Consider the following 18740-nt stretch of genomic DNA (forward strand, 5'->3'; position numbering starts at 1 on the left):
GAAGTCCAAATCCACCTCAAACACCACCAGCTCAATTCCAAAAGTCACGAGGATGTCCTTCTACCAAGAAAATTCCATCTACAATAAAATTCAAAGACAAAATAGGAATTAAAGATCACAAAGACCAAGTCAAAATAGGGATTCCAAACCCTAATTGAACTTGGACTCTCCAACTATAAGAAGGCAGCCTCCAAACCAGCAAAATCATCTTCTTCTCTTCGGAAATCTGCAGAATTCAGCAGGGAGCCTTCGGCAGTCCCTTATTCTCTTCCTTTCTTCTTCTTTTTGTGTATTTTGCCCACCATGAGTGGCAATTTCATTCTTTTCTAGTTGAAGTTGAAGTTGAGGAAATTCATATTTGTGATGAATTGGGAGATTTAAAACTCCATTGTTAAACTCTTATTTGCTTTCAATATTTATGCAACTTGATCCTTTCTATAATTGTTACTTTGCTTTTAGAATCAATAAGGGCCCATTGCTTTTAAATTGTTTGAGTAATAAATTGTTTGAATGATTTAAGTCCGTAATTGCTTATATTATTTGAATACAAATATAATCAGTTGGATGATCTAGACTTGACCACGCGGTTGGCAAGGATAGAATTGGATTTCTCTAAGCCTTAATGTAGTCAACAGTTGTTCGATGCTAAATGCCCCAAGGACGTTCCTTGGCAACTTGTTGATTAGTGTTTGATTGGCGAACATTTCCTAATCAAACTAGAACTAAGGAGGAATTTGGTTGTGAGAAGCGTCTTCCACAACTAAAACTAATTTATTGAAAAAAAATAGGAGTCTTAAATAGTCAATGATCAATTTTGAACAAGCTGAATTAAACTCATATTTCAACTATAATCTCTTTCCCATTGAAACTCTTATTTATTTAAATTATTGCTTTCTCTTGCTTTCTAGATTTAATTCATCAAAACAAAACCCCCTCTTTTATTTATTTGTCATTTATTTGCCTTAGTCATTATTAGAAAAATCTTTGGTGTTAATTCCCTGTGGTTCGACCCTATTGCCGCTATCTGCAAGTTAATTGTTGATTGTTTAATAGGTTTATTTTTTATGGCTTCGACAACCGCTATCAAAGCTTCATGATATACCTCCTAGCTTTCTTCTGGTCTGTGTCAAGATTTTGCCCTGCAAACGACAATAGCTCCAAGAACTTATCTATGTACTCATCTACACTCATTTCCTCCGTCTGCCTCAACTGCTCAAACTCGATCAGCTTCAACTCCCTTGAGCTATCAGGGAAAGCCCATCCTGCAAACTCATTAGCAAACTCTTCCCATAATAGACTATCCAACCTCGGATTCACATAGTTTTTAAACCACTCTCGGGCCTTCTTACACTTCAATGTAAACCCAGCCATCTGAATGGCTCTACTGTCATCTGCCCCTAACTCATCTGTTATCATCTTGACCGTCCTGAGGTACTCAAACGGATTATCACCTGTTTCATACTTAGGAGCATCCAACTTCAAGTAGTCAGTCATCTTGACCTTGCTCCCCCCAGATGAGCTAGGTTTAGGTGCTTGGGCTTCTGGGACCATAGGTTCTACTGGTGGTGGAGGAGATGCAACATCCCCGGATTAGGGTTTGTTGTACCTGGATAGAAAGATGGGGGTAGGTACATAGGGTACTGTGGGTATGGTGGGTAGAAAGGTGGGTATGGCATGTAAGAAGGATAAGGGTTAAAGCTGGGGTAATCCTGTAATGACCCGAAAATCGGACCGCTACCGGCGCTAGGATCCAGATCGGCTTAAGGCCGCCTGGACCCGTAGCAAGCCTGACATGTAACCTGTAAACCTGTTTAATCTCATACATGATCAACAATCATACATAAAAATTTAAAACTTTTCTTTCATACATTCTATCATACACCAAACTCAACCTGTGCATGCACTGAACATATACATAATCATAAACTTGACCCCTCAGTGGGATCTCATCAACGCCCCCAATGGGTGGCAACAAGTGTTGAGTTGGCTAAACATAGTCATCAATAAACATTTAGATCATGTATCAAAAAGGGATTACAATATACCATGGTCAAGCACACTTCTAATCTCAATATCATTACATTACATATCCAAACATCATTATACAATCTGTCATGTCCACTTTCTAACTATTACATGCATAAGACTTCATTACTCTTCTTGACTTCTCTGTCTAACCCGTACCTGCAAACCTGGGGAATTTGGGAGAGGGGTGAGCTACTAGAGCCCAGTGAGCAGAATCATAAAGCATTTAAAATACATGCTATCATGGAATGCATCACATCACAACTAATCATATCAAGGATGAACTTGTCACCATTTAGCCCTCTACATAATCCAATCATGCCAGGGGCGTAGTGCAGGCCACACCTGGTCTTTCTCTTATACATAACATAACATAACATACATATTCCATGGTGCCGGGGGCGTAGTGCAGGCCACGTCCGGTCTTTCTCTTACATAGTGCCAGGGGCGTAGTGCAGGCCACACCTGGACTTCCATATCATATCATCATGTCATAACATACGAGGGCTAATGGATCATTCAACATTCATCCACATCAATCAACATATTATGCAATGCAACATATTCGTGATTTCTAATGCAAACAACCTAAAATATCACATGGCATCCGTGATGCATGAGCATGCTCAAAACTGGTTTATCTATTTAAAGCATAAGAGTTATTCCATTCACCTCTGGCTAGCTCTGACACTGACTGAAGCAGCTGACTCACTGCTGAGGTCCTCGGTTCCTCGGGTCCGAACCTACACAGGTGGACTCAAATAAGGGACCAACATACTAGAACATAACTCTAAAACATCCCCCAAAAAACCCCCTAAAACACCTCAAAACAATCATGCAAAAACATGCAAAGGAAGGCTGGACAGGGCAGGTTCGGCGGCACCTTCGGCGGCCGAAAGTCCCTCCAGAGCCGAAACCCAGGCAGGTTCGGCGGCACCTTTGGCGGCCGAAAGTCCCAGACAGAGACGAAAGTCTCTTTTCGGGGGCAACTTCGGCAGCCGAAAGGCCTGCCTCCCCAGCCATGTTCGGCGGCCGAAAGTTCCTTCGGCTGCCGAGCCTGGTTTCTGCCAAAGGGCAGAAACTTAGCTCCTTTATGCACATTTGCCTCCCAATCTTTCAATCATGCATATAGTTCAACCAAAACATGCATACAAGCTCCTAGGGGTCTCAAACTACCTTAAACCCCAACTACAACACATCAAACACACATTACAAGCCACATTGCTCAAAAACTCATCAAAAACCCATAAACTCAACATAAGCTTACTCATGCATTTTCTACCCCATGAACTTCATAAAACTTACTTAAAACATCATATAAGCTAGAGATCGACTCTTACCTCTTGAAGATCGAGAGTAGAGGCGACCAAACTTGGGGTTGGGAGAGATTTGAGTTCTTGAACCTCAAAGCTCCAAAACTTTGCTCAAAAGCTCAAATCTTCAAAACAAAGTTAAAACAAATGAAAAACTTGAAAGATCTAGAGAAAAAACATCAAAGATCAGTGAGGGACGGCGGAGAGCTCACCTTGGCCGAAAATGGGGAAAAAGCTCGCCCGTTTTCGGCTAAGGGACCCTTTTATAGTGGCTGTCCAGGCCACGTTCGGGGGCCGAACGTGCCTCCGCATGCATGCCATGTTCGGTGGCCGAACTTGAGGTTCGGTGGCCGAACTTGAGGTTCGGCGGCCGAACCTGGGCTCCCCTCACTTATGCCTTCGGGGGCCTAAGGCACACCCGAAATGCATGCATGTTCGGCGGCCGAACTTTGAGTTTCGGCGGCCGAACCTGAGCTTTCCTCCAAGGGTGTTTGTATTCAAAAACTCATTTTCTCTTTACTTAAAATCGTCAAAAACATTAAAACATTTCACGAAAACATGATTTTACCCTTCTAGAGGTCTCCGACATCCGAGATTCCACCGGACGGTAGGAATCCCGATACCGGAGTCTAGCCGGGTATTACATTCTCCCCCCTTAAGAACATTCGTCCCCGAATGTTCCTCAACTAGCACATAGCATGGCATACACATAACATATACATAAAACACATGAAACATATAAGAAACTAACCGTAGAAAAGATAAGGGTATTGCTGGAGCATGGACTCCTGTGTCTCCCAAGTGCACTCTTTCATATTATGGTGGTTCCATAGGACTTTCACCATCGGGATTTCCTTGTTTCTTAGCTTTCTGATCTGGGTGTCTATGATCCGCACTGGCTGCTCAACATAGGTGAGATCCTCTTGGATCTCCACATCAGGCTCACTAAGAACCTTGCCCGGATCTGACACAAATTTCCTCAACATTGAAACATGGAAAACCGGATGGATTCTTGCCATTGAAGCAGGCAAATCTAGCTTGTACGACACATTCCCAATCTTCTGCAAGATTTCAAAGGGTCCGATGTATCGTGGGGCTAGTTTACCTTTCTTCCCAAAGCGAACCACTCCTTTCATTGGAGACACCTTGAGCAATACCAGATCCCCCTCCTGAAACTCTACCTGTCTTCTGCGGATGTCTGCATAACTCTTCTGTCTGCTTGCAGCAGTCTTGATTCTCTCTCTGATTATGGGTACCACCCTGCTGGTGATCTCTACTAGCTCAGGCCCTGCCAAGACCTTTTCTCCAACTTCCTCCCAGCAAACAGGTGACCTGCACTTCCTCCCATATAAGGCTTCATAAGGAGCCATCCCAATGCTAGCATGATGGCTGTTATTGTAGGCAAACTCCACCAAAGGTAGATGCTGCCTCCAAGAACCGCCAAAGTCCAGCACACACATCCTAAGCATATCCTCGATAGTCTGGATGGTCCTTTCGGACTGTCCGTCCGTCTGGGGGTGGAAAGCAGTACTGAAATCCAATCTAGTACCCATGGCATTCTGCAGACTCCGCCAAAACCTGGAGGTGAACTGGGGCCCTCTATCTGACACTATCGAAACAGGAACCCCATGCAGCCTGACGACCTCATCCACATATACCTGCGCCAATTTGTCCACAGAGTAGCCACTCCTGACAGGGATGAAGTGAGCAGATTTGGTGAGTCTGTCCACAATCACCCATATGGAGTCCAATCTGTTGGACGCCGCCGGTAACCCCACTACGAAGTCCATAGCTATATTCTCCCATTTCCACTCTGGAATAGGTAGCGGGTTAAGCATTCCAGCCTGCTTCTGATGTTCCAGCTTCACCCTCTGACACACTTCGCAGGCTGACACAAACTGTGCCACTTCTTTCTTCATCGCTGGCCACCAATAAACTTTCTTCAAATCTTGATACATCTTGGTGGCTCCGGGGTGAACGCTGTATCTTGCATTATGAGCCTCCCTCATAATGTCTCCTTTTAGCCCTATGTCATCTGGTACACACAATCGACTCCCATAGCGGAGGATCCCCTTACTGTCAAATCTGAACTCACTATCCTTGCCTGACTGAACAGTCCTGGCAATCTTCACTAACTCTGGGTCCTCATGCTGTTTCTGAGCCACTTGCTCCAGAAACACAGGTGTCACTCTCATCTGGGCCACTAAAGCACCGGTACCAGACAACTCCAACTGTAGACCTTCATCAATGAGCTTGTAAAACTCCTTCACCACTGGTCTCCTCTCTGCCGTGATGTGGGATAGACTGCTTAGTGACTTCCGGCTTAGGGCGTCTGCCACAACATTCGCCTTACCCGGATGATACTGAATCTTGCAATCATAGTCACTCAGCAGCTCCACCCATCTCCTCTGTCTCAAGTTCAAATCTCTTTGACTCAGGATGTACTGCAGGCTTTTATGATCTGTGAAGATCTCACATTTTACCCCATAGAGGTAGTGCCTCCACATCTTAAGTGCAAAGATTACTGCTGCTATCTCAAGGTCATGTGTGGGGTAATTCAACTCATGCTTCTTTAGCTGCCTAGAAGCATAAGCAGTCACCCTCTCATTCTGCATCAGTACACAACCCAGTCCCACACGGGACGCATCACAAAAGACTGTAAAGTCCTCCTCACTAGATGGCAGAGCTAAAACTGGTGCTGAAGTCAACCTCTTCTTAAGCTCTTCAAAACTCTCTTCGCACTGGTCGGTCCACAGAAACTTCTGATTCTTCCTGGTTAGTCTGGTCAGAGGAGCTGCTATTTTTTAGAAGTCCTGAACGAACCTCCTGTAGTAACCTGCCAAACCCAAGAAACTCCTGATCTCCGTCACTGAAGTGGGTCTAGGCCAGTTAGCCACAGTTTCTGTCTTCTTGGGGTCCACCTCAATCCCATTCTCTGACACTACATGCCCCAAGAACGAAATTCTCCTCAGCCAGAACTCACACTTAGAGAACTTGGCATACAAGCCATGTTCCCTCAAGGTCTGCAAAACCAACCGCAGATGATGGGCATGCTCCCCTGCATTCCTGGAATACACCAAGATATCATCTATGAAGACAATAACAAAGTGATCCAGGTATTGACTAAACACTCTATTCATGAGATCCATGAATGCTGCAGGGGCGTTGGTTAACCCGAACGGCATTACAAGGAACTCAAAATGCCCATATCTGGTCTTGAAAGCTGTCTTTGGCACATCATCTTCTCTGATCCTCAACTGATGGTACCCAGATCTCAGATCTATTTTGGAGAAACAACCCGCTCCTGCTAGCTGGTCGAATAGATCGTCGATCCTTGGCAAAGGGTACTTGTTCTTGGTAGTGACTTTGTTCAACTGCCTGTAGTCGATACAAAGTCTAAGGGATCCATCCTTCTTTCTGACAAACAAGACTGGAGCACCCCAGGGTGAGGTACTCGGTCGGATGAAGCCCTTGTCTACCAGCTCTTGCAACTGTTCTTTCAATTCCTTCAACTCCGCTGGAGCCATCCTGTAGGGAGGGATAGAGATCGGTCGGGTTCCAGGCATCAATTCTATCTCGAACTCTATCTCCCTAGCAGGTGGTAAACCTGGCAGCTCGTCTGGGAAGACGTCTAGAAACTCTCTAACCACTGGCACCGAGGCGGGCTCTCTAACCTGACTGCTAAGCTCTCTCACATGAGCCAAATACCCCTGACATCCCCTTCTAAGCAACCTACGAGCCTGAAGAGCTGATATCAGACCTCTAGGTGTACCCCTCCTGTCTCCTCTGAAGACTACCTCTGACCCATCCTGACCTCTGAACCTGACTACCTTGTCCCTGCAGTCCAAGGTAGCACCATGGGTAGATAACCAGTCCATCCCTAGAATGACGTCAAAATCTGTCAAGTCTAGAACCATAAGGTCGGCGGACAAGCATCTTCCCTCAACAAACACAGGACTACACTGGCAGACTGACTCTGCCACTGATGGATCACACTTGGGTCCACTGACCCAGAGAGGACACTCTAACTCAGAGATCATCAACTCTAATCTCTGGACGGCTCTCGGTGCAATAAAAGATTGAGATGCGCCAGGGTCCATCAAGGCATACACATCCGAACAACCAATGACTAAGTTACCTGCCACCACGGTGTTAGATGCATCTGCCTCCTGCTGTGTCATCGTGAAGATCCGTGCTGGAGCTGATGGACCTTCACCTCTGAAACCCGCTGAAGAAGAGGCTGCCCCTCTCACTCTGCCTCTGCCACTGGCCTGAGTCGTGGCTGGAGCTGCTGGCTGCGCTACACTACCTGAAGCTGTCTGCTGGGACTGTGCCATCGGGGCTGCTCTTGGACATTCTCGAGACATATGCCCCTCCTGACCACATCTGTAACAGGCTGTCGTCCCAAACCGACATACTCCCTTGTGTGGTTTACCACACCTTGCACAAACTGCATTATCCGCACCAGAGCTTGAGCCACTCCCTAGTCCCAGACTGGACTTAACCTTGTTCCAGAACTTGTTCTTCTTAGACTTCCTGGGACCTCTGTCCCACTTCTTGCTACCTGAAGCTGCTGCACTCATTAAAGAAGAGCCTGGGGTCTTAGAACCAGAAGGCTGTGCCACTGACTGTTTAATTGTCCCCTGAACGATGGCACTGGCCTCCATTTTCCGGGCCATATCCACTATGGCATGGAAGCTCTCCCTATCTGCTGACTGGATCAAGGAGGAATATCTGGAGTGGAGTTTCATGATATACCTCCTTGACCTTTTCTGGTCTGAATCAAGGTTTTGCCCTGCAAATGGCAACAACTCCAAAAATCTGTCTGTGAACTCCTCTACACCCATCTCATCAGTCTGCCTCAACTGCTCAAACTCTATCATCTTCAGCTCCCTTGAACTATCTGGGAAAGCCCATCCTGCAAACTCGTTTGCGAACTCCTCCCAAGACATGCTATCCACTTTCGGGTTCACATAATTCTTGAACCACTCTCGTGCCTTCTTGCACTTAAGTGTGAACCCAGCCATCTGAATGGCTCTACTATCATCAGCCCCAATCTCATCTGTGATCACCTTGACCCTCTCAAGATACACAAATGGGTCATCCCCTTTTTCATATTGAGGAGCACCCAACTTCATGTAGTCGGTCATTTTGACCTTGCTCCCACTGGCTGAGCTAGGTCTAGAAGGTTGAGCAACTGGGGCTGCTAGTTTTGCTGGAGAAGGAGGAGGTGCAGCATCCCCCGGGGTAGGGTTTGCTGGATTTGGATAGTAAGGTGGGGGTGGATACATTGGGTATTGTGACTATGGTGGATAATAAGGTGGGTATGGCATCTGTGTGGGATAAGGGCTAAAGCTGTGGTAGTCCGATGTGCCTCCCATCGAATACCCAGGGTTTTGTGAGAAGGGTGGGTAGTAAGGTGACTGAACAAATCCCGAGGCCTGAGTGCCTCCCTGGGATTCTCCCATTCCCTCTTCTGACATGCTAACTCCCAAACTGCCATCCCTCCTCTGCTCTACATCCATATCATCCCCCAAATCCTCTGACGCTCCTCCCTGAACTGTTCCTCTGACTGATCTGCTTCTACCCAGATCCAAAGACCTTCTAGGGTCTCTTACTGCTCTTTCTCTGCTAGACCTGCTTGACATTGCCCTAGGCAATGCTGGAGGACGGGCGCTCGTGCCCTCATCCTCAGGTGGTACTCCAGTCAATCTTGCTGATCGACGAGTTCCTCTCATCCTGTTTTCTGAAAAACAGTTCACATCACAAGCAACATTAGCATCATATGGTTCATGTGGGCACACATGAACCCGCATCACATACATCACATATCATAGCATATCATTAATGCACATGCATATAATCATGGCATTTCACATCATCATGCAAGACAGGACTCCACATCCTATCCTAGTGGACATGACCTTTCCTATTGTGCTTGACCTTCTATAACATCTATGAGCCCGACACTCTAGGTCCGACCATATGAACCTAGGGCTCTGATACCATTCTGTAATGACCCGAAAATCGGACGGCTACCGGCGCTAGGATCCAGATCGGCTTAAGGCCGTCGGGACCCGTAGCAAGCCTGACATGTAACCTGTAAACCTGTTTAATCCCATACATGATCAACAATCATACATAAAAATTTAAAACTTTTCTTTCATACATTCTATCATACACCAAACTCAACCTGTGCATGCACTGAACATATACATAATCATAAACTTGACCCCTCAGTGGAATCTCATCAACGCCCCCAATGGGTGGCAACAAGTGTTGAGTTGGCTAAACATAGTCATGAATAAACATTTAGATCATGTATCAAAAAGGGATTACAATATACCATGGTCAAGCACACTTCTAACCTCAATATCATTACATTACATATCCAAACATCATTATACAATCTGTCATGTCCACTTTCTAACTATTACATGCATAAGACTTCATTACTCTTCTTGACTTCTCTGTCTAACCCGTACCTGCAAACCTGGGGAATTTGGGAGAGGGGTGAGCTACTAGAGCCCAGTGAGCAGAATCATAAAGCATTTAAAATACATGCTATCATGGAATGCATCACATCACAACTAATCATATCAAGGATGAACTTGTCACCATTTAGCCCTCTACATAATCCAATCATGCCAGGGGCGTAGTGCAGGCCACACCTGGTCTTTCTCTTATACATAACATAACATAACATACATATTCCATGGTGCCGGGGGCGTAGTGCAGGCCACGTCCGGTCTTTCTCTTACATAGTGCCAGGGGCGTAGTGCAGGCCACACCTGGACTTCCATATCATATCATCATGTCATAACATACGAGGGCTAATGGATCATTCAACATTCATCCACATCAATCAACATATTATGCAATGCAACATATTCGTGATTTCTAATGCAAACAACCTAAAATATCACATGGCATCCGTGATGCATGAGCATGCTCAAAACTGGTTTATCTATTTAAAGCATAAGAGTTATTCCACTCACCTCTGGCTAGCTCTGACACTGACTGAAGCAGCTGACTCACTACTGAGGTCCTCGGTTCCTCGGGTCCGAACCTACACAGGTGGACTCAAATGAGGGACCAACATACTAGAACATAACTCTAAAACATCCCCCAAAAAATCCCCTAAAACACCTCAAAACAATCATGCAAAAACATGCAAAGGAAGGCTGGACAGGGCAGGTTCGGCGGCACTGTAACGACCCGGAAATCCGACCCGTTACCGGCGCTAGGATCCAGATCGGCTTAAGGCCGCCGGGACCCGTAGCAAGCCTACATACTTCCTGTAAACCTGTGGAATCCCATACATAACAACATATACATGATCTGTAAAAATTTTTCTTTTCTCTTATCCAAGCAAAACCTGTGCATGCACAAAATCATACATAAACCCCACACTGGAGTCCTCATCAAATACTCCAATGGGGTATCATCATCATACATATCAGCTTGGATAATCATGGTCATTAACATCATTACTCATTAAATACTCTGTACATAATGGGGATTCACACACCTCTAGGTCAAGCACTACTATAATCCTCAATACATCATCAAAATCATTAATTACATTACATGGTCATAAGTACTCATTACATCATGTTCATGTCCACTACTATCTATTACAACATACATGACTTAACTTCACTCTAGCCAACTTCCCGATCTATCCTGTACCTGCAACTCTGGGGATAAAGGGAGTGGGGTGAGCTACTAGAGCCCAGTGAGCAGAATAATAAAACATAAATTTAAATCATGCTTTCATGTATGCGCCATAACACAAACATTTCACAACAAGGATGAACTTGTCACCATTTAGCCCCTATCTTTCTTACTTATACATGCCGGGGGCGTAGAGCCGTAGCAGGCACACCCGGACTTCCATAATCAGTCATAGTGCCAGGGGCGTAGAGCCGTAGCAGGCACACCTGGACTCACATAGGCTATCATGACATACAAGGGCTAATGGATCATTCAACATTCATCCACATCAACAACAAGGTATGCAATGCAACATATTCGTGAATTCTAATGCAAACAACCTAATATATCTCATGGCATTCATGATGCGTGAATCATGCTGAAACATTTCATTAATTTGCTTTAAAACTTAAAGTTTATTCCACTCACCTCTGGCTAGCTCTGAAGAGACTCTGAAGAAGCTGGCTCACTGCTGGGGGTCTCGGTTCCTAAAGTCCGAACCTACACAGGTGGACTCAAATGAGGGACCAAACATACATGAACATGACTCTAAAATATTCCCCAAAAACCCCCTAAAACATCCTGAAAACATCACATGAAAACATGTAAGAAATGGCTGAACAGGGCACTTTCGGCGGCAGGTTCGGCGGCCGAAAGTCCCTCTGCAGCCGAAAGTCATGCAGGTTCGGCGGCACTTTCGGCGGCCGAACCTCCCAGACAGAGACGAAACTTGAGTTTCGGGGGCAGGCTTCGGCAGCCGAAACTGCCTCCACAAGGGGGTTCGGCGGCCGAAAGTCACTTCGGCGGCCGAACCTGAGTTTCTGCCGAAGGGCAGAAACTTGGCTCCCTTGTGTCCACAGCCTCCAAAACGCCTCAAAACATGCATAAACTTGTCTCTACACATGCATACACATCATACCTCACACCTAGGGGTCTCAAACTATAATACACCCCAACTACAACACTTCAAACAACACATTTCCAACATACATTGTACAAATCACAACATAAACCCATAAACCTAACAACAAGCCTAAACATGCATTCTACCCCATCAACTTGCATAAAACTTTCATAAAACATAAAAGAAGCATAGATCGAAGCTCACCTCTTGAAGATCGAGAGGAAGAACGACCCTAACTCGAAAAATGGAGGGATTTAGCTCCAAGACTTCCAAGCTCCAAACTTGCTTAAAAACACTCAAAAACTTTTGTGGAACCTTAAAACTCAAAGAAAATGGTGGGGATTGAAGGAAAAACACAAGATTTGGGAGAGGGAGGTCGGAAGCTCGCTGAGGTCGAAAATGGGAGAAAACTCTCCCATTTCGGCTAAGTGCCCCTTTTATAGGTGGCTGGCCAGGCCACGTTCGGGGGCCGAAGGTGCCTCCGCATGCATGCAAGGTTCGGCGGCCGAACTTGGAGTTCGGCGGCCGAACCTGCATTTCCCTCACTCAAAATTTTCGGGCGCCTAAAGTCCCTCCGAAAGCATGCATGTTCGGCGGCCGAACCTCAAAGTTCGGCGGCCGAACCTGGGTTTTCCTCTAAAGATTGTTCATGCAAAAACTCATTTAATTCTTACTTAAAAACATGAAATACATTAAAACATTTCATAAAATCATAGTTTTACCCTTTTAGAGGTTTCCGACAACCGAGATTCCACCGGACGGTAGGAATCCCGATACCGGAGTCTAGCCGGGTATTACAGGCACCTTCGGCGGCCGAAAGTCCCTCCAGAGCCGAAACCCAGGCAGGTTCAGCGGCACCTTCGGCGGCCGAAAGTCCCAGACAGAGATGAAAGTCTCTTTTCAGGGGCAACTTCGGCAGCCGAAAGGCCTGCCTCCCCAGCCATGTTCGGCGGCCGAAAGTTCCTTCGGCTGCCGAACCTGGTTTCTGCCAAAGGGCAGAAACTTAGCTCCTTTATGCACATTTGCCTCCCAATCTTTCAATCATGCATATAGTTCAACCAAAACATGCATACAAGCTCCTAGGGGTCTCAAACTACCTTAAACCCCAACTACAACACATCAAACACACATTACAAGCCACATTGCTCAAAAACTCATCAAAAACCCATAAACTCAACATAAGCTTACTCATGCATTTTCTACCCCATGAACTTCATAAAACTTACTTAAAACATCATATAAGCTAGAGATCGACTCTTACCTCTTGAAGATCGAGAGTAGAGGCGACCAAACTTGGGGTTGGGAGAGATTTGAGTTCTTGAACCTCAAAGCTCCAAAACTTTGCTCAAAAGCTCAAATCTTCAAAACAAAGTTAAAACAAATGAAAAACTTGAAAGATCTAGAGGAAAAACATCAAAGATCGGTGAGGGACGGCGGAGAGCTCACCTTGGCCGAAAATGGGGAAAAAGCTCTCCCGTTTTCGGCTAAGGGACCCTTTTATAGTGGCTGTCCAGGCCACGTTCGGGGGCCGAACGTGCCTCCGCATGCATGCCATGTTCGGCGGCCGAACCTGGGCTCCCCTTACTTATGCCTTCGGGGGCCTAAGGCACACCCGAAATGCATGCATGTTCGGCGGCCGAACTTTGAGTTTCGGCGGCCGAACCTGAGCTTTCCTCCAAGGGTGTTTTTATTCAAAAACTCATTTCCTCTTTACTTAAAATCGTCAAAAACATTAAAACATTTCACGAAAACATGGTTTTACCCTTCTAGAGGTCTCTGACATCCGAGATTCCACCGGACGGTAGGAATCCCGATACCGGAGTCTAGCCGGGTATTACAAATCCGATGTACCTCCCATCGAATACCCATGATTCTGTGAAAAGGGTGGGTATTGGGGTGGTTGAACAAATCCCGAGGCCTGAGTGCCTCCCTGAGACTCTCCCATGCCCTCTTCAGACATGCTCACACCAAGACTGCCATCCCTCCTCTGATCCACATCCATAGCATCCCCCACATCTTCTGACACTCCTCCCTGAACTGTTCCTCTTCTGCTCGTATCAAAAGACCTTCTAGGGTCCTTTGACACTCTCTCCCTACTGGACCTGCATGACATTGCCCTAGACAATACAGGAGGACGGGCATCCGTGCCCTCATCCTGAGGTGGTACTCCAGTCAATCGTGCAGATCGACGAGTTCCTCTCATCCTGTTTTCTGAAAAACAGTACACATCACATAAATATTAGCATCAAATGGTTCATGTGGAGACACATAAACCCGTATCACATACATCACATACATAACATATCATCAATGCACATGCATAAAATCATGGCATTTCACATCATTATTCAAGACATGACTCTACATCCTATCCTAGTGGACATGATTTTTCTTATTGTGCTTGCCCTTCTATAACATCTATGAGCCCGACACTCTCTAGGTCCGACCATATGAACCTAGGACTCTGATACCAATCTGTAACGACTCGAAAATCGGACCGCTACTGGCGCTAGGATCCAGATCGACTTAAGGTCGCCGGGATCCGTAGCAAGCCTAACATACATCCTGTATACCTGTTAAATCCCATATATGATCATACAAATACATAAAACTCTAAACTTTTTCTTTCATTTACCAAGCTTAATCTGTGCATGCACAAACTCATAACCATAAAACCCCACACTGGAGCCCTCATCAAATGCTCCAATGGGGTAACATATCATACATAAAGCTTGGTTTACATAAACATCATAAAACACATTTCATTAAAAAGATCATGTACCAAAAGGGATTTACATACACTAGGGCCAAGCACAATTCTATCCTCAATATACTTCTTAACATTACATCACATGATAACATTTTATAATACATGTCCACATCTCACTATTACATAAACATGACTTCTTTACTCTTGCTGACTTCCTGGTCTATCCCATACCTGCAAACCTAGGGTTGAGGGAATGGGGTGAGCTACTAGAGCCCAGTGAGCAGAATAGTAAAATATTATATTAAAATTCATGCTTTCATGAAATGCATCACATCACAAACAAATCACATTAAGGATGAACTTGTCACCAATAGCCTTCTACATATCCAATAGTGCCAGAACGTAGAATGGATCCTGGTCTTTCCCTTACATAACATATCATAACATTCCAATATGCCAGGGACGTAGAATGGGTCTTGCTGGACTTTCTCTTACATTGTGCCAGGGACGTAGAATGGGTCTTCCTGGACTTCCATACCGTATCGTCATCATATCATATCATTCCATACGAGGGCTAATGGATCATCCAAAGTTCATCCACATCAACATCATATTATGCAATGCAACATATTCGTGAATTCTAATGCAAAACAACCTAATACATCTCATGGCATTCGTGATGCATGAACATGCTCAAAATTTATTTATTTACTTTGCAATATAAAGAGTCATTCTACTCACCTCAGGTTAGCTCTGGAAAGACTCTGAAGCAGCTATCTCACTACTGGGGTCCTCGGTTCCTCGGGTCCAAACCTACACAGGTGGACTCAAATGAGGGACCAACATACACTAACATGACTCTAAACAACTCCCCAAAAACCCCCTAAAACATCATAAAACAATCATAGAAATCATGCAAAGGAAGGCTGAACAGGGCACTTTCGGCGGCAGGTTCGGCGGCTGAAAGTCCCTCAAGAGCCGAAACTCAGCCACTTTCGGCGGCACCTTCGGTGGCCGAAAGTCCCTTCCAGAGACGAAACTCATGCATGTTCGGCGGCACCTTCGGCGGCCGAAACTCCCCTCCAGAGCCGAAAGTCCAACTTTCGGGGGTAGGGTTCGGCAGCCAAAAGCTTGCCTCCACAGGCAGGTTCGGCGGCCGAAAGTCCTTCGGCTGCTGAACCTGAGTTCTTCCAAAGTGGCAGAACTCAGCCTCCTCATGCACATTTTGCCTCCCAAACCTTTTCAAACATGCATTTAGCTATTCTACAACATGCATACATACGCAAACAAGCATATAGGGGTCTCACACTATCCTAAACCCCAACAACAACACAAAACATATACACATTAAACATATTTTCAACAAAACTCACATGAACCCTAACAACAATCAACTAACCTAAACATGCATTTCTACCCCATAACCTCTCATAAACTTGTTTAAAACATGGAATAAGCTAAAGATCTACCCTTACCTCTTGAAGATTGAGAGGGGAGGCGACCTACACTTGGAGAAATGGAGGATGAGAGCTTCGGGGTCTCCAAGCTTCAAATCTTGATCTTAGCTCCAAAAACTTCTAAAACCAAGTTAAAACTCGTTAAAACTTGAAAGATTTGAGGAAAATCATAAAAACCAACCATGGGAGGGCATGAACTCACCGTTGACCGAAAATAGGGGAGAAAACTCGCCCATTTTCGGCCATGGGGCCTTTTATAGGTAGCTGGCCAGACCACCTTCGGAAGCCAAAGGTGACTCCAAAACTCCATCAAGTTCGGCGGCCGAACATGAGGTTCGGCGGCCGAACCTAGATTTTCCTCTATGGTCATTTTCATTCAAAACTCAATTTCTTTCTTATTTAAAACCATAAAATACTTGAAAACATTTTATAAAAATATTATTTTACCCTTCTAGAGGTTTTCGACATCCGAGATTCCACCGGACGGTAGAAATTCCGATACCGGAGTCTAGCCGGGTATTACAATGAGGCATCTGAATGCCGTGGGCATCTTCAGGGGAGAAAGAGATGGTGGCTGGGGAGTGTTCTACCACCTGCAGAACTTCGCTGCTGCTCCCCTCCTTGTCTCGACCTCTCTTCTTCCCTCTCCTGCTCATCTGAACTCCGGTCCCACCGATAATCATATTAATGGTCCCGCTGGAACCATCATTCACTGGTCCTGCTCCCATTCTCCGTGGTCTTTCCACTACGGGATTCTGTTGAGGTCTCTCTCCTTCAGGTTTTTTCACAAAGTTTCGAAGATGTCCTCTTTTTATTATCCTTTCGATCTCACTAATCAGCTGGTAGCAGTTGTTAGTGTCGTGACTATGAGTGCGGTGATACTGACAGTATTTGTCAGGATCTCTCTGATTTGCTTCCGTCCTCATGGGCTTGGGCCATTGAAGGAACTCCTTATCTTGAATGGCCATGAGCACTTCAGCTCTGGAGGCATTGAGGGGTGTTATTGTTTCTAGGACTCGAGGCGGGAGTGGTCTCTACTCTCTTTTGTCCCAGGGTTGTTTGTATACTTCGGGTGTTTTGTTATGCCATCTTTCAGGCCTGTCCGACCTCCTTTCTTCCAGGCCTTTACCCTTTTCTGCTGTCTCTTTAGTGAACCTGCTGGTGGTTAAGGCATCATCTTGCCTTATATACTTCTCCGCTCTTTTCATCAACTCTGCTAAGGATGTGAGCGGTTTTTGGCATAGTAAACCAAAGAACTCAGAGGAGGTGGTCCCCTTCTGTATGGCTTCCATAGCCCGACTTTCATCCAGGTCGGGGATTTGTAGGGCCTCTGTGTTGAAACAGGCTACATACTCCCTTAGGGATTCATTCCTCTTCTGTCTGACTGTCTCTAGATAACTGGTTTTTCTGTCAGCTGGTACTCCTGTTATAAATCGGCTGATAAAGATGTTGGCGAGGTCGCCAAAACTCTTGATACTCCCTATCTCCAAACTATTGAACCAAGCCCTTGCTGGTCCTGTGAGTGTTGTAAGGAATACCTTGCACATTAAGGCATCTGACAGTGTCTGCAGCTCCATAAAGGTCTTATAGTTAAGGATGTGCTCCCTCGGGTTCCTTGCCCCATCATACGTTGCCATAGGTGGCATCATGAATTTCTTGGAGATGGTCTCCTGTTGGATCCACCCCGAGAAAGGCGAGGAGGTGGGCAAGAAAGTCTGGCTGTTCTCTTTTGCCCCTAGCTCGGCCAGAAGCTACTGTCTCAACTTCTGCAACTTATGATCCACGTCTTCCTCCTCTTATCTCGGCCTCTTTTCCAGGCGGCATCCTTCTCTCCATTCCTCACTCCTTATCCTCCTAACCGTTTCTGCAGAATAGCTTTTCGCCTCATCATTGTCAATAAGCTCCCTTACCCTCCTTCCATGAACTCTAGCTATTGGTTCTTCCCCTCCACCAACTCTTTCGCTTCCTACTCCGGCTCCGCGACTGCTTTGTTGAGGGGCTGGGTGGTTGAAGGTGGGTTGAGGCTTTATGATAGGGGTTGCCTCCACTACGGGAGACACATTCAACGGGGTATTGAGACCCCTCTGTTGCATCATTTGCCCTAGCCAGTGGGCGGTGTTTTATAGTTGAAAGGCTATGGTTTGGAGCTCTTGGTTGGAGAGGGTGTTTTGGGGCGTGTTTCCTGCCGAGCTTGGTGAGGGAACAAGCAGCATTGGTGGTTGGCTGGTGGGAGTTGTGGGGCTGGAAAAAGAGAACTGCTGCCCTTCCTGGGTAGAGCTCAGGTCATTTGGGGTGTTAACAACGTGGTTTTTATTATGGTTTGCCATTGTGGATTTCAGTGGGTTTTACAAGAAAGAAAACTCCAGTGATGAAAAGACCTCCTTTGTGTTCCACAGACGGCGCCAATTGATGATCTGAGATCCAGAGAATAAGATTTACAGTACGTGTGTGTAAGCTTGAGTGTGGGGAAGGTGTCCTTCCCTCTTTATTCTTTTCCTTTTGTCTGTTAGTGATGCCTAACGGCCTTTCAACTATAGTGCCACATGTCTCTGTCATATAGACCTGTACGTACGAAAGCATCAGACGTTTGCTCCACGTCAAGCGACCATTTAATT

This window comes from Manihot esculenta, chromosome 9, assembly GCF_001659605.2.
Source record: "Manihot esculenta cultivar AM560-2 chromosome 9, M.esculenta_v8, whole genome shotgun sequence".
NCBI lineage: Eukaryota > Viridiplantae > Streptophyta > Magnoliopsida > Malpighiales > Euphorbiaceae > Manihot > Manihot esculenta.